Source organism: Bubalus kerabau, chromosome 12 (genome assembly GCF_029407905.1).
Source record: "Bubalus kerabau isolate K-KA32 ecotype Philippines breed swamp buffalo chromosome 12, PCC_UOA_SB_1v2, whole genome shotgun sequence".
NCBI classification, from domain to species: Eukaryota; Metazoa; Chordata; class Mammalia; order Artiodactyla; family Bovidae; genus Bubalus; species Bubalus kerabau.
This window is the reverse complement of record NC_073635.1, coordinates 64,226,476-64,252,428: the sequence shown is the minus strand read 5'-3', so window position 1 is coordinate 64,252,428 and position 25,953 is coordinate 64,226,476. Positions and strand designations below refer to the sequence as shown.

Here is a 25,953-nt window from a genome sequence, read left to right as displayed (position 1 = left end):
AAATCTACATTTTGTGTATTTATATTTGGCTGTTCTGGATTTTCATTGCTGCATGTGGGCTTTGTCTAATTTTTCTCTAGTGAGTGGGGACTGCTCTCTCTAGTTGTGGTGCATGGGCTTCCCATTGCAATGGTGTCTGTTGTTGCGAAGTACAGGCTGTAGAATCATGGAATTTAGGAGTTGTAGCCACAGGCTTAATTGCCCCGTGGCATGTGGGATCTTCCTGGACCTGGAATCCAACCTGTGTCCCTTGGATTGGCAGGTGGATTCTTAACCACTGGGCCACCAGGGAAGTCCGGACAGATCCTACTTGATTGGCCTCCCACTGTCTAACTTCACTTCCTACTTTCTTCCTGATACTTCATCCAATCACCCTGGAGTCACTTCATTGTTCCCTGGACAATGTAAGAAAAGAACTTTCTGAGGGCCCCAGCTTTGTTTGTTCCCTTTGTCAAAAAGGCTTCTCTGGAGGTCCAGCCACCTGACACTCTGGCTTTCTCCAAATCTTTGCTTAAACTCACCTCATTAGTGAATCTACTTTTTCTATCCTATTCAAAATGAAATGGCAACATGTTTCTAAAGTGCTCAGTCTCTCAGTTGTGGCCGACTCTTTGCAACACCATGCACTATAGCCCACCAGGTTCCTCTGTTCATGGAATGTCCCAGGCAAGAATACTGGAGTGGGTTGCTATTGTCTTTTCCAATGCTCCTAATCTATTCCTTCAACTCAGTATTTCTGACCCAATTCATATTCCTCAAATTTTCTAAAATATTTATTATCTTTAGCATCAGTTCAGTTCAGTTCAGTCGCTTAGTCATGTCCGACTCTTTGCAACCCCATGAATCACAGCACGCCAGGCCTCCCTACCATCTCCTGGAGTTTGCTCAAACTCACCTCCATCGAGTCGGTGATGCCACCCAGCCATCTCATCCTCTGTCGTCCCCTCTTCCTCCTGCCCTCAATCCCTCCCAGCATCAGAGTCTTTTTCAATGAGTCAACTCTTCTCATGAGGTGGCCAAAGTACTGGAGTTTCAACTTTAGCATCATTCCTTCTAAAGAAATCCCAGGGCTGATCTCCTTCAGAATGGACTGGTTGGATCTCCTTGCAGTCCAAGGGACTCTCAGGAGTCTTCTCCAACACCACAGTTCAAAAGCATCAAGTCTGCAGCGCTCAGCTTTCTTCGCAGTCCAACTCTCACATTCATACATGACCACTGGAAAAACCATAGCCTTGACTAGACGGACCTTTGTTGGCAAAGTAATGTCTTTGCTTTTGAATATGCTATCTAGGTTGATCATAACTTTCCTTCCAAGAAGTAAGAGCCTTTTAATTTCATGGCTGCAGTCACCATCTGAAGTGATTTTTGAGCCCCAAAAAATGAAGTCTGACATTGTTTCCACAGTTTCCCCATCTATTTGCCATGAAGTGATGGGACCAGATGCCATGATCTTCGTTTTCTGAATGTTGAGTTTTAAGCCAACTTTTTCACTCTCCTCTTTCACTTTCATCAAGAGGCTTTTTAGTTCCTCTTCACTTTCTTCCATAAGGGTGGTGTCATCTGCATATCTGAGGTTATTGATATTTCTCCTGGCAATCTTGATTCCAGCTTGTGCTTCTTCCAGCCCAGCATTTCTCATGATGTACTCTGCATATACATTAAATAAGCAAGGTGACAATATACAGCCTTGACGTACTCCTTTTTCCTGTTTGGAACCAGTCTGTTGTTCCATTACACTCTTTATTCATGATATGTCTTCTTTTTTATTGAAGTATAGTTGACTTACAGTATTCTGGCGTACATCATAGCAATTCAAAATTTTTACTGATTTGACTACACTTATAGTTGTTATAAAATAGTGGTTATATTCCCTGTACAACATATCGTTGTAGTTTACTTTATACATTTGTATATCTTAATTATTATAAATCTTAATTCCCCACACCTTTCTTGCCCCTGTCCTCAAAAACCACGTTTGTTTTTTATATCTGTGTCTATTTTTTTTATATTTGCAAGTTTGTTTTTTTATTTTTTGATTTCTCTTATACATGATAACATACAGTGTTTGTCTGACATTTCACTAAGCATATTTAATCTTTATTTTCTCTATATACAGCAGAATATATGTGAATCAACAACACACATGTAGTATTTTCTCTTTTGCTCAGTATTTTACTATTGTTCCTTTCTCTCTAGCATAGCATCTTTCACAGAAGTACATGACAAATATTTGACTGAATAAAGGTACTGATGGAGGTAATGAGTAAAGATGAGTTAGTAACATTTCTATTCCTATTTATCACGAGCAGAGAAACTGCAGTCTATTTCTAGAGTGTAAGAAACATTCATTTGTTCTGTTGTTCTCATTGTTAAAACTATAAAACTTAAAAACTTCAGAAACTGTTTGATGAACTTAAAGTCATCAGAAAAGTATACCTAATAACACATAAATATGGAATTAAGTTATTAAACATTCATCAAGCCAAAGGCTTAATTAACTGGATTTATGGTCTGAAACAGATCTCTGTGTCTTTGGTTCTCATTCATTTAATTAGAATTTTCATTCTTCTCATCTCTTCCCTCTTCCTTTATGTCATCAAGTCAGTTAAACAGAAGGTAGAATCTCAACATAAGTTATCAGTTTGACTCATCTCTGGAGTATCTAACACCAATCCCTTGAATTTTAGGAGCACTGTCATTAAGTACCAATGTAATGAGTCGTGATGTTGCTGTTAATTGTCATAGCAAATGGTGCACACTTCTACTTGGATTCCTTTCCCTCTGTACCAGGAGATTAAAATCTTAAGTTGTCCACTTGTACATTCTTTGAAATGAGGGTAGCAGCTTTCCACTTAAATTTTCTCCTGGAAGAATCTACTAATTTTTTGAACAACAAAAATGTGGAATAATTTTTTGTTTACTTGAAAATGTTAGGGTTACAAGCCAACTGTCTAGGCAAACTTAACTGTGAAAAGGATTTGGACTTCACGTTACTAATACATGACTGCATTACTCCAACATCCCCCAAAACATGACAACCTATTAATTATTGCATTTTTCTAGGTTAGCAAACATATAGCAGGATTAAGAGGGACTAGAATTTTCTATAATCCTTAAGAACCACACTATATTTTATGTGTCTTCAGTCCCAACCCTTATCTACACCCTTAAAAGAGAGGTGACAAGGAGAATAATTTCCTGATAATCTGCAAATAAACCAGTGGTCAGCTTTCCCCTGGATTTGATTCATTCGTGTTTTGATTTGAACAAAGCGCCTGTCCACATATCTGACTTCATCATTCACGTGCCTGAATTTGTATATGTACCTGCATTTTCATTCTAAATCATCATGTGAAAACATAACAAAACCAAAACAACATAAAATGAACTCTCAAAAAGTTATTTGTTGCAGACAGATGGTTTTACAGTTGCTTAAGAATATCAAAGGGAAACTTGAAGTAGCATCCTTGGCTTCTGGATTGAATTATTCAGGACAGAATAACGCTGTGAATAACACAGAGACTGAAGCACCCAAGCGCTATAAATATTTCAGATTTCTCACAGGACATAACCAATGTGGGTGGGTGCCGAGAAAAAGAGCACAGTGCAACATTACTCAGCTGAATTGCTCTCTTTCTAAAGTGTTGCCGATTATCACGGCAGGAAAAGACATAGTGTCTGTTCACAATTCATTGTTCACAATTAGCCATTTGGTTAAGCCTAAATTCAAGAGGTTATGCCTAACTTCCACATATGACCTATAGATTTGACTATTTGATTTGATGTACTCTCTATGCCTCACTGGAATTAAGTGATATTTTAGAGTAAATTCTTTCCTTTCAAAATAGTTTGTGGTCAATGATGTATATTGACCTGAAAGCAGTGTAAATTTCTCAGAAGTAAATAACATTGGCAAAAAATGCCTTATGATTCTTAAATATCAAGAATACAATGATTCTGTATTTGTAGGAAGTACATTTTTATCAATTCCTCAAATATTACTTACTTGAATGGGATCTTCAGTAGGTGTGCACATAGCTTCATATAATATATTATTCCAAGAATCTCAGATATTTTAGAAGAAGAATGGTTTAAAAATAACTTATACCTTGTCTGTCAATTATATGAATATATATACATGTATGTGAGTATATTTGTGTGTGTAAGTACTATTCTATCTTGCCACTGGAAGCCTGAAGTCTTAACTTCTATACCACCAGGGAATTCCCTTAGTGTTTGACTTTTAACAAATGTAATAAAATCATGTCTTTAGTACACTGAAGATGGTTGATTATGATTTTAAGGTAATGGATTGATGATGATAATAATATTGATAATAAGGAAAATGGAGGAGCAATAAGAAGAAGGAAGAAGAAAAAGAAAAGGAACAATTTTGATAGGTAGGTTAAAATTCCTTGGAAACAGGGAGTATCAAGATTTCTGTCATATTATGAGGAGCTTAGAGAAAAAATAGCTTAGAGCCTAGAGAAGGAATAGAACTTAGAGCTTAGAGAAGAAAGAGAGATCATCAACATAGAGAAAAGCCAGCCATTAGTACCAATCCAAAAGTAGATTTGTTCTATGACTTTCACAATTTTATCTATTGAACATCTTTTGTATTAGGCTAATACATACATAATGTTAGTTATGTATAGTTAAATTCTTTCATCAGTGGTTATGTAAGCAAGCAGAATTTGTATGGGTGGTGCTTTCCTACATTTGGAATATGAGGGGGAAGACATTTTCTCCCAATCTGTGTCTAGATCCATGAATCTCTTCCTGATTCAACTTCTTTCATCAGATGATCCACCTAATGAAAGGTCATCCTAGATGTCTCATTAGGATCCCTGTCCCTCTTCATTAATAATCCATTAGGTTAATAGACATTTATCACACAGTATTTCCTGAGAATATTCCACTGAAAATGATACCAAATAAGATTGATACATCTTGCCAGATGAATAGATGTGCCATCTGCTTTCAGAAACCTGTCTTTTGATGCTTACATGAAAGAAAAAAAAAATAACCAAGCCTGGCAATCCTTCCCTGGGCAAATAGGAGCATTGTACCTGATGGCTAATTATCTTGTCCATTTATTCACATCACACAATTCATTACACACCTAGTCTGTGCCAGGCACAGTGTCTAGTGCAAGGAATATAAAAGTGAAAATATCCTGCTTTCAAGAAAATTTTGTGTTTGACTTTTTTTTTTTTGGCCACTGTGTGGCATATGGGTTTTAATTCCCTGACCATGGCTTGAAACTCTGTCCTTGGCATTAGAAGCCAGGAGTCTTAACTGCTAGATTCCCAGGAAAAGTCCCTTAGTGTTTGACTTTTAACAAACATGATAAAGATAAAATAATGTGTTTAGTATACTGAAGATATTTATTTAATATAGCGAGCCACAGGTAAAAGAGATCCCATATCAGTGAAAGAATGAAAGCAAAATAAAACTTCATGATGACAATAGTTTTAGATTAAGACTTACAAACAATAAAAAGAGAAGATTTATAAGAAAATGCAACAATATGTACTGAAGTGTGTGACATAGAAGAGCCTGGCACATTCACAAAAGAAACAAATATTTATTATATATTGAAAATAAATTTTAGGGTTGAAAAGGTGATTGCAGGATTTAAGGGAAAGATTCTGAAAGTTTTCTATGATGCAAAAGCTCAGACTGTAGAAATTCTTGATACAAGGAAGAGAAAGGATTTGACATTTCCTCGAAACGTTCCTTTAGTAACTGAATTCTTGATATTAACATTGTATGAGAAGAGTTGACGTACTGAGAGAAAAAGAGTGTAGTTGAAGAATTAAATGTTATTGAATATTCAGTAGCAGGGGCCTCCCAGGTGCTTTGGTGGTAAAGCATTTGCCTACCAATTCAGGAGACACAGGAGACACAAGTTGGATACCTGGCTTGGGAAGATCCCCTGGAGAAAATGGCAACCCACTTCAGTTTTTCTTGCCTGGAGAATTCCATGAACAGAGAAGCTTGGTGGGTTACAGTCCATGGGGTTGCAAAGGGTCAGACACAACTTAGAAACAAAACAGCAACTAAGTAGCAGATGTATAGTGAATCATTACATATAAAGGTGGGCAGGTAAGTAGTGACTTGCCAGATGAAGACTAAAATTGAGGTCTCATGTACACATGTTGTTGTTGTTCAGTCACTGAAGTACCTAAATAAATTACCATGGATAAGAACAGTTAGGGAGAGTGTATAGGTAGTATTTCTCTGTCTCTTTTTTTAAAACGTTATTGAGACATAATTGATATATAATAAACGGCCCTTATATAAATATAACTGTGAGATCACAACAAACTGTGGAAAATTATTTGAGATGGGAATATAAGACCACCTTATCTGTCTCCAGAGAAATCTGTATGCAGGTCAAGAAGTGATAGTTTGAACCGGACATGAAACAACAGACTGGTTCCAAATTAGGAAAGGAGTACATCAAGGCCGTATATCGTTGCCCTGCTTATTTAATGTATATGCAGAGTACATTATGCAAAATGCTAAGCTGGATGAGCAAAAGCCCAAATCAAGATGGCCGGGAGAAATATCAATAATCTCATATATGCAGATGACACCACCCTTATGGCAGAAAAAGAAGAACTAAACAGCCTCTTGATGAAAGTGAAAGAGGAGAGTGAAAAAATTGGCTTAAAACTCAGCATTCAAAAAACTAAAGTCATGGCATCTGGTCCCATCATTTCATGGCAAATAGATGGGGAAATAGTGGAAACAGTGAGACACTTTATTTTTTCTGGATCCAAAATCACTTCAGATGGGGACTGCAGCCATGAAATTAAAAGACGCTTGCTCCTTGGAAGAAAAGATATGACCAAGCTAGACAGCATATTAAGAGCAGAAACATTACTTTGAAAACAAAGGTCCATCTGGTCAAAGCTATGGTTTTTCCAATAATCATGTATGGCTGTGAGAGTTGGGCTATAAAAACAGCTGAGTGCTGAAGAATTGATGCTTTTGAACTGTGGTGTTGGAGAAGACTCTGAAGGGTTCCTTGGACTGCAAGGGGATCAAGCCAGTTAATCCTAAAAAAAATCAGTCCTGAATATTTATTGAGAAACTGATGCTGAAACTGAAATTCCAATACTTCGGCCAACTAATGCAAGAACTGACTCATTGGAAAAGACCCTGATGCTGCGTAAGATTGAAGGAAGGAGGAGAAGGGGGCCACAGAGAGTGAGATGGTTGGATGACCTCACCAACTTGATGGACATGAGTTTGAGCAGGCTCCAGGAGTTGGTGATGGACAGGGAAGCCTGGCACACTGCAGTCCTTGGGGTCACAAAGAATCAGACACAACTGAGGGACTGAACTGAACTGAACCAAATAGTTACTTTGCTTGGAGTGAAGTAACAATTCCAGATTTTCCAAATTCTAAGACCTAAGTCAAATTTCTGAAAAACTCTGTGCTCCAGTCCTATCACTACAAAATAAGGAATCTAATTTTAACTAATTCACTGTTTTTTTTTTTTAATAAACTGATTTAATATAGAGTTTAGTCACTCAGTCATGTCCGACTCTTTGTGACCCATGGACTGCAGCATGCCAGGCTTCCTTGTCCATCACTAACTCCTAGAGCATACTCAAACTCATGTCCATCCAGTCAGTGATGCCATCTAACCATCTCATGTTCTGTTGTCCCCTTGTCCTCTTGCCTTCAGTCGTGCCCAGCATCAGAGTCTTTTCCAATGAGTCAACACTTCACATGAGGTGGCCAAAGTACTGGAGTTTCAGCTTTAGCATCATTCCTTCCAATGAATACCCAGGACTGATCTCCTTCAGAATGGACTGGTTGGATCTCCTTGCAGTCCAAGGGACTCTCAAGAGTCTTCTCCAACACCACAGTTCAAAAGCATCAATTCTTCGGTGCTCAGCTTTTTTATAGACCAACTCTCACATCCATATATGACTAATGGAAAAACTGTAGCTTTGACTAGACAGAGATTTCTTGGCAAAGTAATGCCTCTGCTTTTTAATATGCTGTTTAGATTGGTCATAGCTTTTCTTCTAAGGACCAAGTGTCTTTTAATTTCATGGCTACAGTCACCATCTGCAGTGAATTTGGAGCCAAAATATAGTCTCTCACTGTTTCCATTGTTTCCCCATCTATTTGCCATGAAACAATGGGCCCAGATGCCATAATATTAGTTTTTTGAATGTTGAGTTTTAAGCCAAATTTTTCACTCTCCTTTATATTTTCATTAAGAGGCTCTTCAGTTATTCTTTGCTTTCTACCTTAAGGTTGGTGTCATCTGCATATCTGAGTTTCTTTATCTGCAGCAATCTTGATTCCAGCTTGTGCTTCATCCAGCCTAGCATTTCTCATGATGTACTCTGAATATTATTAAAAAAAGAAGAATGACAATGTACAGCCTTAACATACTCCTCTTTCTATTTGGAGCTAGTCTACTGCTTCAGGTCCAGTACCAACTGTTGCTTCTTGACCTGCATGAAGATTTCTCAGGAGGCAGGCCAGGTGGTCTGATATTGCCATATCTTGAAGAATTTTCCACACTTTTTTGTGATCTACACAGTCAAAGGCTTTGGCATAGCCAATAAAGCAAAAATAGATGTCTTTCTGGAACTCTTGCTTTTTCCATGATCCAACAGATGTTGGCAATTAAATCTCTGTTTCCTCTGCCTTTCTAAATCCAGCTTGAACATCTGGAAGTTCGTGGTTCACATACTGTTGAAGCCTGGCTTGGAGAATTTTGAGCTTTACTTTATAGTGTGTGAGATGAGTGCAATTGTGCAGTAGTTTGAGCATTCTTTGGCATTGCCTTAATTTGCGATCGGAATGAAAACTGACCTTTTCCAGTCCTGTGGCACTGCTGAATTTTCCAAATTTGCTGGCATATTGAGTGTGGCACTTCCACAGCATCATATTTTAGGATTTGAAATAGTTCAACTGGAATTCCATCACCTCCACTAGCTTTGTAGTGATGCTTCCTAAGGCCCACTTGACTTCATATCCAGGATGTCTGGTTCTAGGTGAGTGATCACACCATTGTGGCTATCTGGATCATGATGATCTTCTTTGTATAGCTCTTCTGTGTATTCTTGCCACCTCTTCTTAATATCGTCTGCTTCTATTAGGTCCATACCATTTCTGTCCCTTATTGTGCCCATCTTCACATGAAATATTCCCTTGGAATCTCTAATTTTCTTGAAAAGACCTCTAGTCTTTTCCATTCTATTATTTTGTTTCATTTCTTTGCTTTGATACCTGAGGAAGGCTTTCTCATCTCTCCTAGATATTCTTTGGAACTCTGCATTCAAATGGGTAAATCTTTCCTTCTCTTCTTTTCATAGCTGTTTGTAAGGCCTCTTCAGACAACCATTTTGCCTCTTTGCATTTCTATTTTTTGGGGATGGTCTTGATCCCTACCTCCTATACAATGTCACGAACCTCTGTCAATAGTTCTTCAGGCACTCTGTCTATCAGATCTAATCCCTTGAATCTATTTGTCACTTTTGTATAATCTAAGGGATATGATTTAGGTCATACCTGAATGGTCTAGTGGTTTTCCCTAATTTCTTCAATTTCAGTCTGAATTTGGCAATAAGGAGTTCCTGACCTGAACCCCAATCAGCTCCAGTCTTGTTTTTGCTGACTGTATAGAGCTTTTCAATCTTTGGCTGCAAGGAATATAATCAATCCAATTTCGGTGTTGACCATCTGGTGATGTCCATGTGCAGAGTCTTCTCTTGTATTGTTGAAAGAGGGTGTTTGCTATGACTAGTGCATTCTCTTGGCAAAACTCTATTAGTCCCAGACCTGCTTCATTTTGTACTCCAAAGCCAAATTTTCCTGTTAGTCTAGGTATCTCTTGACTTCTTACTTTTGCATTCCAGTTCCCTATAATGAAATTTTTTTGGTGTTAGTTCTAGAAAGTCTTGTCAGTCTTCATAGAACTGTTCACCTTCAGCGTCTTCAGCGTTATTGGTCGAGGCATAGATGTGGATTACTCTGATATTGAGTGGCTTGCCTTGGAAACAGAGATCATTCTCTCGTTTTTGAGATTTCAACCAAGTACTGCATTTCAGACTTTCTTGTTGATTGTGATGGCTACTCCATTTCTTCTAATGGGTTCTTGCCCACAGTAGTAGATACAACGGTCATCTGAGTTAAATTCACCCACTCCAGTTCATTTTAGTTTGCTGATTCCTAAAATGTCGACGTTCAGTCTTGCCATCTCCTGTTTGACCACTTCCGATTTGCCTTGATTCATGGACGTAATGCTTCACAAATTTGCATATCTTCCTTGTGCAAGGGCCATGCTAATCTCTGTATCATTCCAATTTTTGTATATGTGCTAATGAGTCAGAACTCTCCACTATGACCTGTCTGTCTTGGGTGGCCCTACATGGCATGGCTCATAGTTTCATTGAGTTAGACAAGTCTGTGGTCCATGTGTTTACATTGGTTAGTTTTCTCTCATTGTGGTTTCTGTCTGTCTGTCCTTTGATGCCCTCTCTCAGTGCCTACTGTCTTATTGCAGTTTCTCTGACCTTGGACGTGGGGTATCTCCTCTTGGCCTCTCACCTCTCCAGTGCCCTGCAGCCACCACTTGCTGGATGTGAGAATTGAACTATAAAGAAAGCTGAATGCTGAAGAATTGATGCTTTTGAACTCTGGTGTTGGAGAACACTTTTGAGAGTCCCTTGGACTGCAAGGAGATCCAACCAGTCCATTCTAAAGGAGATCAGCCCTGAGTGTTCATTGGAAGGACTCTTGTTGAAGCTGAAACTCCAATACTTTGGCCACCTGATGTGAAGAACTAACTCATTTGAAAAGGCCCTGATGCTGGGAAAGATTGAAGGTGGGAGGATAAGGGGATGACAGAGGATGAGATGGTTGGATGGCATCATCGACTCAACAGACATGAGTTTGAGTAGACTCTGGGAAGTGGTGATTGACAGGGAGGCCTGGGATGCTTCAGTCCATGGTGTCGCAAAGAGTCGGACATGACTGAGCAACTGAACTGAGCTGAATAAACCTAACAACATTCCAGGTTCCTATGCAAATACATATTCCAATATGTAAAGAGTATTACTCTTTACAGCATTGGTCTTTACTTCCATCACCAGTCACACACACAACTGTGTGTTGTGTTTGCTTTGGCTCTATCTCTTCATTCTTTCCGGAGTTAGTTCTCCACTGATCTCCAGTAGCATATTGAGCATCTACTGATCTGGAAAGTTCATCTTTCAGTATCCTATCTTTCTGCCTTTTCATGCTGTTCATGTGGTTCTCAAGGCAAGAATACTGAAGTATTTGCCATTCCCTTCTCCAGTGGATCACATTTTGTCAGAACTCTTCACCATGACCTGTCCATCTTGGGTGGCCCTAAATGACATGGCTCATAGTTTTATTGAGTTAGACAAGGCTGTGGTCCATGTAATCAGTTTGGTTAGTTTTCTGTGATTGTGGTCTTCATTCTGTCTGCCCTCTGATGGAGAAAGATAAGATGCTTATGGAAGCTTCCTGATGGAAGAGACTGAGGGGAAAACTGGGCCTTGTTCTGATGGGTGGAATTGTCTTCCCTCACTGTTGTTTGAACTGAAGCCAAAATATAGTGGAGGTAATAAAGATAATGCTGACTTCCTTCAAAAGATCTCATGTGTGCACTGCTGCACTCAGTGCCCCGGCCCTGCAGCAGGCCACTGTAGACACACACCTCCCCTGGAGACTCCTGGACACTCAGAAGCAAGTCTGGGTCAGTCTTTTGTGTGGTCACTGCTCCTTTCTCCTGGGTCCTGGTGTGTACACGGTTCTGTTTGTGCCCTCCAAGAGTCTGTTTCCCCAGTCTTATGTAAGTCCTGGTGCTCTCAGTTCAGTCGCTCAGTTTGGGAGGTTTGGGAACACGTATGCACAGTGTTATATTTTGAATGGATAATTAACAGAGCCCTACTGTATAGCACAGGGAACTCTTCTTAACACTACGTGGCAGCCTGGAAAGGAGGGGAGTTTGAAGGAGAATGGATACATATATATGTATGACTGAGTCCCTTTGCTGTCCACCCGAAACTATCACAACACTGTTAATCAACTATCAGTTCAGTTCAGTCGCTCAGTCGTGTCCGACTCTTTGCGACCCCATGAATTGCAGCACACTAGGCCTCCCTGTCCATCACCAACTCCCGGAGTTCACTCAGATTCACAACCATTGAGTCAGTGCTGCCATCCAGCCATCTCATCCTCTGTCGTCCCCTTCTCCTCCTGCCCCCAATCCCTCCCAGCATCAGACTCTTTTCCAATGAGTCAACTCTTCGCATGAGGTGGCCAAAGTACTGGACTTTCAGCCTTAGCATCATGCCTTCCAAAGAAATCCCAGGGCTGATCTCCTTCAGAACAGACTGGTTGGATCTCCTTGCAGTCCAAGGGACTCTCAAGAGTCTTCTCCAACACCACAGCTCAAAAGCATCAATTCTTCAGTGCTCAGCCTTCTTCACAGTCCAACTCTCATATCCATACATGACCAAAGTTGGGGTTAATGGTGATTTACTCTGAGAGGGCTTATGCCATACCCAGATCTGCTGTACCCATAGCCTCTGCCCCTGCAGCAGGCCACTGCTGATCCATGCCTACACAGGAGATACTCAAACACAGTTCTGGCCCAGTCTCTGTGGGGTCTCTGGGTCCTGGTGCACACAAGGTTTGTTTGAGCCCTCTGAACATCTCTGGAAGCTGAGGTGTTTGATTCTAAATACGATTTTGCCCCTCCTACTGTCTTGCTGGGGCTTCACCTTTGCCCTTGGATGTGGTATACTTATAAACTGAAGTGCTAATACAGAATCTTTCCTAAAATAAGGTTTCAACAGATAGCCATGCCTACTATTTCTGACAGACACAAATTACTTAGAAAGTAACTTATTTCTATTAATTATCTTCTGGACTCTTAAAGATAAGGGTAACAACATCAGGGGATGCATCAGTCTACTTTGGCTCCCAGAACAAAAAATATCACATACTGAGTGGCTTAACCAACACATTTATATTTTTCTGGAGGTTAGAATTCCAAGAGCAATGTGCTGGCACAATTGAATTCTTTTAAGGTCTCTCCCCATGGCTTAAGATAGCAGTCTTCCTGTGTGTCTTCTTGTGTGGGTTTTTCTGCTGTCTTTCTTTTCCTATAAGGGCACCAGGGCTTCCCCAATGACTCAGTGGTAAAGAATCTGTCTGCTAATACAGGAGATGCAGAAATTTGGACACAACCGAGCAGGCACACAACATATTGTATTGAGTCCCCACCCTAAGACATCATTTAACCTTAATTACTTCCTTGAAGGCCCCATCCCCCCTGTACAGTGTCTCTTGGGGTTAGGGCTTCAGCATTTGTATTTTCTGAGAACAATTCAGTCTGTAACAGAGCAAATGGTTAATACAAAAATTTCTAAGACAGTGTAAATTTAAAATGAAAGCTTCCCTCTATGTGATAGATATGCTAAGACATGTAAACTGAAAGTGTTAGTTGCTCAGTCGGGTTAGACTCTTTGAGACTCCACGGACTGTAGCCCACTAGACACAGCTGACTATGGAATTCTCCAGGCAAGAATACTGGAGTGGATTGCCATTCCCTTCTCCAGGGGATCTTCTCAACCCAGGGATATAACCTGAGTCTCTTGTATTGCAGGCAGATTCTTTACCATCTGAGCAACCTAGAAAGTCCCAGATATTGAAGTGTATTGCAACTATATGTCTAGTAAGCCCTTATTAACTTTAAGTATGTTATACTAATATAAGGGTGTTCTTTTAGTTTTTTATTTCCCCAAAGGATAAATTTTAGGGAAAGTAAATAGAAGAGAAATCTATCTTTTATGGACAGCTTTTTACTACCTTTTGCACCAATATTGTATATTCTTGTAAAAATTCTTCTGTATCTGCAACTCCTGTGTATCCACAAAGTGAAAGTGAAGTTGCTCAGTTGTGTCCAACTCTTTGCGATCCCATGGACTGTAGCCTTCCAGGCTCCTCCATCAATGGGATTGTCCAGGCAATAGTACTGGAGTGCGTTGCCATTTCCTTCTCTAGGGGATCTTCCTGACCCAGGGATCAAACCCAGGTCTCCACATTTTAGATAGACGCTTTACCATCGGAGCCATCAGGGAAGTCTGGGTTCCACATCCACAGATTGGATTACTCTTCACATGACCTCTTCTTTCTGTGTTTCTCTGTGTATTCTCTCCTGTTATAAAACCACTGGGTTTAGGTTCCACCTTTATCTGGTATGACTTCATATTAACTAATAAATTTGCAAAGACCCAATTTCCAAATGTTACATCCTGAAGTTCTGGGTAAACATGAATTTGGGAGGCATGCATTGTCCAACCCACTACATCCATGGTAACAATATTACTTTCTTTAAAATTAAAGAATATTATATATAAAGTGCCCTATAAAAACACCCAATCTTTTTTTTTTTTTGTAAAAATATTATAAAATTAAAAGCTTTGACCATTTCAAGAAGACTTTTTCATTGAGGTTTTGTTGCAGCTGTTTGCAATGTGACCACTGTTTAGTTATTCAAATTATTTTTCTCATTATGATGTATTTGCATTTTCATAGGCATATTCAACTGGTCAGGAATAAAATTTGGAAAGTGAGTGTCAGTGGATTGATGCCAACACATTAAGTTATTGACTTGCTTTGTTTTCTACCCAAATAGTTCAATTTTCTCAGCAACTTCAGGTAATTTATCTTTGATTATAGCCCCAGCTTTAGCTTTTAAAAGCATTTCTCACCAGTTCCACAGGAAATTAATAGACATGCTGTGAGTAATATGTTCTTTAATTAAATATAGTCAGAGAAAGCTGAGTTCAAAAAGCAGGTTTCTTTATTGTCAAACTTCAAATAGCTTTGAATTTGTTATATTATGTCATGATACTCCCAGAGTGAGATCAGGGAAGCAGTGTTTTTCAAGATTATTTGAAAATAAACTCTCATTGGATGAACTACCTCCTATCACTAAGCAACACTTTGCTCCTATACCATCCCTCAGGTAGAAGACAAGCAGGCCTCGACTGTGGAGTGCCTAGCTCCAATTGCGATTCAAGGTTATTACTTAGGGTCCTCTCTTATTGCTAAGTTGAAAGCCCCACTCTCTTCCCTGTGTATGGTAAGTGGATTTCTGTCTAAAATCCATGTCCTAAAGTTTGGATTTCTTTTTCTTTTCTTTTCTTTCTTTTTTTTTTTTTTTAATTTTTGGCTGCTTGCTGCATGTGGGATCTTTGTTCCCTGACCAGGGATCGAACCCGCACCCCCTGCATTAGAAGGTGGCATTTTAACAACTGAACAGTCAGGCAAGTCCCTAAAGATTAGATCTTGATAAATTAATAACACCAAGTCATTTAAAAGGGAAGTCTTTGGCTTTGCATTTGTCAATTTTTCTTTTTTAACCAGTATCACTTAACTTGTTGTGCAGTTTCCCAATATATAATTACAGACAGTGATAGTTAATTTTACTTGTCATCTTGGCTAGACTAAAGGATGGATGCCCTAATATCTGGTGAAAGCATTATATCTTGGTGTATCTAGGAGGATGTCTCTGGAAGAGTGTAGCATTTGAACAGGTAGGCAGAGTAAGGGGATCTGCCTTCACCAAAGCACATGGGCACCATCTAATCTACTGAGGGCTTGAATAGAACAAAATGGCACAAAAAGGGCAAATTTGCCTTCTGCAAAGAGCTGAGACACCCCTCTTCTCCTGCCTTTGAACATCTGCACTCCTGTCTCTCCTCTCAGACCTTCAGACTTGGACCAGGACTTACACCACTGACCCTTGGATCTTGGACATTCAGACTTGGGCTGGGATTTAGATCACTGACTCTCCTGATTCTTAGGAGTTTGGGCTTGAGCTACAAATACCTCACTGGCTTTCCTGGGTTTCCAGATTTTGGGCAGCACATCATGGGGCTTCACAGCTGCCTTAATAGCACAGACCAATCCTTCATAATAAATCTCTTTCTATACACCTGTATATATCCTATTCATTGTTTCTCTGGAGAATCTTGGCTAATATGCGGACCTTCCAAATACATGCTATATTTCTTAATACTGTCATTTTGACCATCTTATAAGACAATAATAATAACAGGTGCTCCCTCAGCCCAATTGATCTCAAGGTTTATCACCATCTGGTAGATCTCCTCATGGACTTGTTACCACCTCATATTATTCCATCTTGGATTTTAAAGTTCAAATATCTAACTCTTTTTCTTACTTTGTATCCTTCTAGAAACTTCATTGCCTCATTCAGACTTCATTTTCTCTCCACCAATTTTATTAAATCTAGTTCCTTTTTTTTCTACTGTCTCCCCCAACTACCAAAAATCCCTTGCTTTCTAAAAGAAATGAATTAGAAATAAAAATAAAATCGTAGACCATTTTATATTTCCCCCAAGTCAATTTTTTATTTCTTCAGTAAATATTAATTAAATAATTACAACATAACAGATACTCCCCCTAGGAGCTGGAAATACAGTGTTAAAACAAAAGAGATTAATATCTCTGTGCTTGCAAAGCTGACATTTTAGTGTAGGAGAAAGACAGTATAAGTATGATAAATGTAGTATATTGGACAATGTTCCAAAGAGAACAAATTACATCAGGAAAGGCAATATGAAATGTTCTAGAAGCGTGTTGAAATTTGAGGTAGAGTGGCTAGGAAACTCTTCAAAGAGAAGATAACTTTGCATCAGGACTTACAGGAAATGAAGGAGCCCATAGCACTTACCTAGATGAAAATTAGTAAAAATAAAAGAAACAATCACTGTGGGGAAGAACTTGCCTTGTACATAATGCCTAGTAACTTTGCCATGACATTTTCATATAATCCATATAATCATGGAAGAAAGAAAATCCTGAAATAGTGAAGAGAAAAAGTGGTTTACTTAAGAAGGGAATGTCATATTAGAATGCAATTTTTAGAATCCTTCTTTCGGAATTATCACTATTAATTTTGGTTGTTTTGTTTACTGTTTTGCTTTTGTTTTCTACTTCTTTTGTGTGTTTATTGGGCTCCACCCCAACTACAAGGAAGACCTATGTTGCCCAGCTTCAAGACCAAAGAAAGACTCTGGAATCAGCAACAGAGACATAAGTGGTTTTGTGGATGGGAATCTTCCATGTCTGATGCAAGGTCCTGGAGAAACACCTCACCGTGTGAGGCAGAAAGTGGGCAGGGCATGGTGGCAGTCTTCACTCCCCAAGGGAAGGGGAGGCTCCAGTTATAGGGGAATTGACTTCAGGTGGGCCCATTAGTTACCAGAGAAACCTGTAGAGGAGCAGACCCCTCACTGCCCCTTTGATAAGAATTATCACTAGCTGGGGCCTGGGACAAATATGTAGGAAGGTCAGTCATGTGAGGAGGGTATAGATGAAGCAAGCCCTAGTCAGGCAGGGAATGTACAGAGAGCAGGAGAACAGCCATATTGAGTGGCCATACAATGTTATTACTTTTTTTTTCAATAGCTTTGAGATTCTATATTTTCTCCTGGACTTAGGCACAGACTTTGAATACAGTATCCTTGGATGGGGTGTCAACAGACTGACTGCATTTTAGGATGAGTAGAACGAGTAGGCAGGTAGATATAGTCACCTACTTTCATTCCCTTGCCAAATAAAAAAAGGGCTTTAATTTGGTTTCTATGCCAAAGAATGCTCAAACTACCATACAATTGCACTCATCTCACATGCTAGTAAAGTAATGCTCAAAATTCTCCAAGCCAGGCTTCAGCAAAATGTGAACCGTGAAATTCCTGATGTTCAAGCTGGTTTTAGAAAAGGCAGAGGAACCAGAGATCAAATTGCCAACATCCGCTGGATCATGGAAAAAGCAAGAGAGTTCCAGAAAAACATCTATTTCTGCTTTATTGACTATGCCAAAGCCTTATGACTGTGTGGATCACAATCAACTGTGGAAAATTCTGAAAGAGATGGGAATACCAGACCACCTGATCTGCCTCTTGAGAAGTTTGTATGCAGGTCAGGAAGCAACAGTTAGAACTGGACATGGAACAACAGACTGGTTCCAAATAGGAAAAGGAGTATGTCAAGGCTGTATATTGTCACCCTGTTTATTTAACTTATATGCAGAGTACGTCATGAGAAACGCTGGACTGGAAGAATCACAAGCTGGAATCAAGATTGCCGGGAGAAATATCAGTAACCTCAGATATGCAGATGACACCACCCTTATGGCAGAAAGTGAAGAGGAATTAAAAAGCTTCTTGATGAAAGTGAAAGCGGAGAGTAAAAAATTTGGCTTAAAGCTCAACATTCAGAAAACGAAGATCATGGCATCTGGTCCCAGCACTTCATGGGAATTAGATGGGGAAACAGTGGAAACAGTGTCAGACTTTATTTTTCTGGGCTCCAAAATCACTGCAGATGGTGACTGCAGCCATGAAATTAAAAGACGCTTACTCCTTGGAAGGAAAGTTATGACCAACCTAGATAGCATATTCAAAAGCATAGACATTACTTTGGCAACAAAGGTTCGTCTAGTCAAGGCTATGGTTTTTCCTGTGGTCATGTATGGTGTGAGAGTTGGACTGTGAAGAAGGCTGAGTGCTGAAGAATTGATGCTTTTGAACTGTGGTGTTGGAGAAGACTCTTGAGAGTCCCTTGGACTGCAAGGAGATCCAACCAGTCCATTCTGAAGGAGATCAGCCCTGGGATTGCTTTGGAAGGAATGATGCTCAAGCTGAAACTCCAGTACTTTGGCCACCTCATGTGAAGAGTTGACTCATTTGAAAAGACTCTGATGCTGGGAGGGATTGGGAGCAGGAGGAGAAGGGGACGACGGAGGATGAGATGGCTGGATGGCATCACCAGCTCGATGGACATGAGTTTGAGTGAACTCTGGGAGTTGGTGATGGACAGGGAGGCCTGGTGTGCTGCGATTCATGGGATCGCAAAGAGTCGGACACTACTGAGCAACTTATCTGATCTGATCTGATCTGATGCCCACCATAAAAAGCAACCAGACACCTGGGGTTTACATCATTACCTTTAGGGTAAAATAGGAGAAAAAAAAAACATAAAAATTATTTTTAAAAAAATGAAATATTTTAAATAATTTTTAGGTTTTTTTTCCTCCTATTTTACCCTAAAGGTAACGACGTAAACCCAGGTGTCTGTGCATGTCTGGGAGTGGGGTGGATAGAGGGAGGCACTGATGAATGGCACCACCTTTCATACTCAAATTTGTAAGTAACTTTTGCTTTGGAGATCTCTGAAGAATTTCTCAGGAAGAGTCACTCCTGTAACTTCTCCTTTACATCTTCTGGAATGTAGCTACATCCATTCTGTTCTGTCCCTCTGGATCTTTATGTCCTCTGTCCTTTTTCTTAATATTTTGTCAACATCTTTGGACCATAGGTCACTTTCACTTAATCATTTCCAAGAAAACTGAAATCATCTCCTCCTTGCATTTCTGTTGTCATTTAGATGAACCTCCAGAGGAAGACTGTTCTGATCACCTCCAGTTCACCGTTAGCGAAGGAGGTTTTTTCCATTCTAAATGGTACAAGGTGACCTAACATAGGACACATAAAACTGGAAAGATGTAGTTAGTAGCTATTTATTAGTCACATGTGCTCACAGCCCAAGGATGGAGGGCACCACAGGGCTCCTCCAGCTTCACAGGGACTCCTGTTGGGCTTATCTTGTGGCTCAGCTGGTAAAGAATCCACCTGCAATGTGGGAGACCTGGGTTCTATCCCTGGGTTGGGAAGATCCTCTGGAGAAGGAAAAGGCTACCCACTCTAGTATTCTGGCTTAGAGAATTCCATGGACTGTATAGCCCACGGGGTTGCAAAGAGTTGGACACGACTGAGCAACTTTCCCTTCACTTCACTTCAGGCTCCTGGTAAAACAGGTGTTTTTTCAGGTTCTGATCATAGATCTTCACCTGGCAGGTCGCTGGGGAGAAGCTGCCCTCCACACAGAGGCTGGGTGCACAGCCAGTACCTTGCAGTCATGGAAGGGGCTGCTGTTCAAGGTTCAAGTGCTCCTGGCTGATCATGTGCTTTGCATATTTGCATTTGTAAGGAGGCACCCTCATTTCTAGATGTCCTTCTCTGAGGCTGCAGCCAGAGAGGGCTCTGCAGGCACCTATAATGAGGCGGCCTTGTGAAGGGAGAAGGGGGAAACCTTGAGCCAGGACACCAGACACCAGACCCGTTTCCTCACTCTCACTCAGTTCCCAGCAAATTCCACCCCTGGCCCTCCTCCTCCCCTTCACACCAGAGACTTCTGGTCCAGCTCCTTCAAGAGTGAGATGACCCTCACGTTGGTCATTGGTCTACCTGATACTCCACTGGTGCGCTGCTTCACAGTGGGAAATGGAACAGAGGGAGTCAGTGCTTTCTCCAGTTTTAGCCTCTTGTTTATGCCTTTGCAGTAAATAATTGAAGACTTAACTCATTCATTTTTGGCTGGTGGCTTCAATGGATTTCTCTGACATCTGACAACTCAGTTCTCTTTCTGCCAGTTCAGCTGCACTCCTGAAGGTCACCCGGGTGGTGCCTTTATCATATCTTATGCACGATCATATGTTCACCCCCATGTTAAACACCAGGAGATGTGTTTGACTTTGTCCCAAATGCTTACTACCTACCACCAAGAGATCAAACCTTGTCTACTTGGCTTCCTAAATACTGTGTATTTTAAATGCAAGAATAACCTAATTTGAGACAAGTCTTCCTCTTTTATCACTGGCTGCCTGAAAAGAGATATTAAATGTGGCCAGAATTATCTACAACCTATCTTATTCATTGCAACCATGGTAACAAAATTCAAAGTATAAAACCTACCATCTATCTCCCACCCATTCAAATCCCTGCAATTGTATAGTCTTGGCTTACCATTTGACCCTTTTAGTCTTCCAGTCTTGTAACTCACCAGTCTCTTCCATTTATTTCTTTTCCAGAAAGAATAAACTTCTACAGCCATGTGTGTGTGCATGCTAAGTTGCTTCGGTTATGTCCAACTCTTTGTGACCCTATGGACTGTAGCCCTCCATGCTCCTCTCTCCATGGAATTCTCCAGGCAAGAATACCGCAGTGGGTTGCCAGTCCCTTCAATCTCCCCTACCCAGGGATCGAACCCAGGTCTCCTGCATTGCAGGTGGATTCTTTACCACTGTGCCACCTGGGAATCCCCAAAAGCAAACCATAGTAATCACCAGCAAGAGACCCTTGTTGTAAACTTGAACTTGCCGATAGGAGGACCAGCAAGATCGCATGAGGGACCTACTGGCTGCAGGAAAGAGTAGAGAGATTGGAGTAAATATCTGCAGCTACACAAAGACAAAGGAGTTTAAGAACGGACTCTTCCTTAACCCTTAGGAGGAAGTGCAATAGCAACACCTAGAAATTTATGTGAAACTTCTGGCTTCCAGAGCTGTGGGAGAATACTGCTGTTTTAAGCCACCAGCTTTGTAGTAATTTGCTACAATGATAACGGGGAGATAATATAGATTTCTTGGCCAAATTCAGTCAACTGTATGCTTTTGTATAGCCAGCAAACTAAAAAATGTTTGAAAATGATCCAATGAAGGATAATAGTCTGTGACACTTAAAAATTGTATGAAATTCAAGTCTGGATCTGTAAATTAAGTTTCTCTGGAACACATCATGCTCACTGACTTACACATTGTCTATGGCTACTTTTGTGTGTTGCAGGAAGCAGTTGTGATGAGTTGAGTAGTTGTTACAGAGCACACATGGTCTACAAAGCTGAACATATTGTCTGACCCTTAACAGAAAAAGTTTGCTGCTCCCTGTTCTGGATTTCTTCATAAGTATGACTTACTTCGTCTCCATTAAACTGTGAAGATTTTGAGGACCAGGACTTTATATATAGAACAGATTAAATATTTAAGGCTCAATTAAAAATTAATTTTTTTGCTGTTTCTTAACTATAAACATTGCATACCAACTACTCAGGTACCAAATACATATGTTTTACATAATAATAGTTTTCCTTAATTTCAAGGCCTTGTCATTTTCATTTTTCCTAAGTGATGGAGGGAAACAAAAGTGATGAAATTATTTGGTCTAAAATATTTCATGATACAGTGTGGGTTCAAGATGTGACACAAAAGGTGTATTTTAAGGTTATTAAAAATGGCTTTATATTCAGGATGATAAAATATAAGTTAAAATAAATGTGAGGCTTTCCTGCTGGTTTATTGGTAAAGAAACTGCCTGTCAATGCAGGAGACCTGGGTTTGATCCCTGGGTCGGGAAGATCCCCTGGAGAAGGAAATGGCAATGAATTCCAATATTCTTTCTTGGAAAAAGCACATGGACAGAGAAGCCTTGTGGGCTACAGTCCATGGGGTTGTAAAAGAGTAGGATAGACTTAATGACTAAACAACAACAAGATAAAAATGAAAGCTCTTTAAAAAACAACATCAGTAAGAAAAGTGGTATCATTTCAAAATATTTGTTAAAATGAAGACAAATTATGTTTAAAGAACAAAATTTTCAATAAAGTACTGGTTCTATATTTAAATTGAGGATATGTGAGTTAAATATTTAGATTTTTAAATGTGAAAAGATACATACTAATTAAAGATAAAAGAGCATACAATATTAGCTAACATATAATATTGTGATTTTAATATACAACCGTAAATTTCAAAGTTTACATTCTTCTCTCATACATGCTTTATTACTAATTGACTTTTCGTAAATGACAAACTTGTAATTGGTAATTACTGAAGCACACATTCTCAAAGGTCATGAAACCCTAGAGAACGCTGAGTGAGAAAACTTTCTGATAAGATTCAGCTATTTCTGAAGTCAGCATAAAACCAAGCTTTGTACTTTATCAACTTATGAAGTTTAAAGGATATGCAAACACAAAAATGGATATTCATTTTTATAAAAGGCTTCTAAAGAGAAAAAAATGTCAAACCCTGCTCTAGTAAAATAAATGATAAGGAATTGAAAACTGTACATTAATATTGTCTTAGTAGTTCCTACGGAGAAGGCAATGGCACCCCACTCCAGTACTCTTGCCTGGAAAATCCCATGGATGGAGGAGCCTGATGGGCTGCAGTCCATGGGGTCGCCAAGAGTCGGACACAACTAAGTGACTTCACTTTCACTTTCATGCATTGGAGAAGGAAATGGCAACCCACTTCAGTGTTCTTGCCTGGAGAATTCCAGGGATGGGGGAGCCTGGTTGGCTGCCATCTCTGGGGTCGCACAGAGTCGGACATGACTGAAGCGACTTAGCAGCAGTAGTTCAAAGTTTAAAATTAGCATTCACCTCTTGAACTGAGAGAACTATAAGAGTAATTTTGTTGTTTGTCTGCTCATAGTGTGAAGTGGGTGATGCAAAATTCCATAAGGGAACATATAGTGAACCCTCAGTTCATTTTATAATGTATTAGCTCTTCTTTTACAAGAATACAAAAACTTTTTCTACTGGAGAAATGGATTACATTTTCAGTTGAAAAGAGGAGGGAACATTTTCTGTCCTCAAGACAATTTTCTAAGAACACTAGGGAGTCATCTTTGAATGGGTACAACTAGTTGTTCATTTTACACGTTGCACTTCCCATTTTCTTTCTTATTTCTATCCTACCATATTTTATTAACTCACAGGTAATTTATACAATAATAAGCTGTTTATGTCTAGGGCTCCAAAATCACTGTGGGTAGTGACTGCAGCCATCAAATTAAAAGACACTTGCTCCTTGGAAGAAAAGCTATGACCAACCTAGACAGCATATTAAAAAGCAGAGACATCACTTTGCCTACAAAAGTTCATATAGTCAAAGCTATTGTTTTTCCAGTAATCACGTATGAAAGTGAGAGTTGTATCAAAAAGAAGGGTGAGTGCCAAAAAATTGATGCTATTTAACTCTGATGCTGGAGAAGACTCTTGAGAGTTCCTTGGACAGCAAGGAAATTAAACCAGTCAGTCTTAAAGGAAATCAACCCTGAATATTCATTAGAAGAACTGATGCTGAAGCTGAAGCTCCAATACTTTGGTCACCTGATGCGAAGAGCCAACTCATTGAAGACCCTGATGCTGGAAAAGATTGAGGGCAGTAGAAGAAGGGGGCAACAGATGAGATGGTTGGATGGCATCACCAATTCAATGGTGATGAGTTTGAGCAAGCTCTGGGAGTTGGTAATGGACAGGGAAGCCTGGCGTGCTGTAGTCCATGGGATTGCAAAGAGTCAGACATGACTGAGCAACTGAACAATAACAAAGTAGTTACAATGAAATGCAGTTTTTATAAAATTATAAATGTGTAGGTTTTAAAACTGTACAGAACAATGTAACACAATGGTTAAGTATTGTTTGAATGATATACTCCAGTTCAAATCCGAGGCAGAATAGTTGGAGATATGTAATCAGAGACAGGATATAAAAAATATGATCTTTAGGTTCTTCATTAAAGTCTCAATCTATTTCACAAACTGAAGAAACTAGTACCTACCTCATGGTGTTATTATGAAGAGTAAAAATTAAATAACCACTTAGATCAGTGTCATATAATTTCAAGATTTGATTTACATGGCAAATAACTATCAACTACATGATTATATTTTGACCTTTGGAGAAGGATAGGAAAGTATCAATTAATTTCTTTTCTTTTTTTTAACCTATTCTATTGTAGTCTACAGGAGATAATATCACCAGACTTAGAGTAAACAAACTCATATGCACTATTTTGTATCTTTAGGAATCAGTTCAGTTCAGTCGCTCAGTCGTGTCTGACTCTTTGCAACCCCATGAATCACAGCATGCCAGGCCTCCCTGTCCATCACAAACTCCCGGATTTCACTCAGACTCACGTCCATCGAGTCAGTGATGCCATCCAGCCATCTCATCCTCTGTCGTCCCCTTCTCCTCCTGCCCCCAATCCCTCCCAGCATCAGAGTCTTTTTCAATGAGTCAACTCTTCTCATGAGGTGGCCAAAGTACTGGAGTTTCAGCTTTAGCATCATTCCTTCCAAAGAAATCCCAGGGCTGATCTCCTTCAGAATGGACTGGTTGGATCTCCTTGCAGTCCAAGGGAGTCTCAATCACTGATAAAACCTGAATGCTAATACAGATAATTTTTTCACTCCATTTTCTTGGTTTCTCAGGCAGACAAATCAATAAATCAATATGAAAATAAACAGTTTCATAAAATACGTATTTTTAAAATTATTTCACATATTTGTGCCTTTAGTTACAAACACTCAGGGACAAAGTTAAGAACAAGTTTGAAACTTTCACTCAAAAGTGGTCATGGAAAGACATTCAGCAGCTAATCCAGAGCTGCTGTGTTACATTGTTACATGGTGCCACATTTAAATGTGTGATTGATTTTATATACAAAATTTTATTTTTAATTATAAATATAAAACCAAACATATAACACATATTATATAAATGTGTGTGTGTGTGTATATATATATATATATATATTGCATAACAGGTCAGATTATACATTGTTTAGTTCAGGATTCTATAATACTATTATGAAAAATTTTAAATGTTCTCAGTGAAAAGTACATATGTCTAATACAGCCACAGACACACTTGATTTAGAACTCCGATGAGCTCCTTAAACATTATATGATCTTGTGCAAATTATTAAGTCTCCTTGATATTCTTCCCCTCATCTATAAAATAGAGATTATTTAAGCTTAATCTATATTATTTGTCCAAGTCATAACTGAGATAATGTGCAAAAGTGACTGACACAAAATAAGAAGTCAAAAACATGTTTTGTGTTTCGAGTATATGTTATGAAGAAGTGATAAGAATTCTTCAAACAAGAAGCCTGTGGTGTAGATTAAGGAGAAAGCATCGAAGTTGCTGCTGCTGCTGCTGCTAAGTCGCTTCAGTCGTGTCCGACTCTGTGCAACCCCATAGACAGCAGCCCACCA

General features: G+C 39.5%; 1 non-coding gene across 1 annotated transcript; it reads right to left on the bottom strand.

Annotated features, from left to right (window-relative positions):
- Positions 1-10,270: 10,270 nt before the first annotated feature.
- Positions 10,271-10,373, bottom strand: LOC129624854 (U6 spliceosomal RNA). The gene has a single exon (XR_008701186.1). It is a non-coding gene; the product is annotated as a U6 spliceosomal RNA (small nuclear RNA).
- Positions 10,374-25,953: the final 15,580 nt, after the last annotated feature.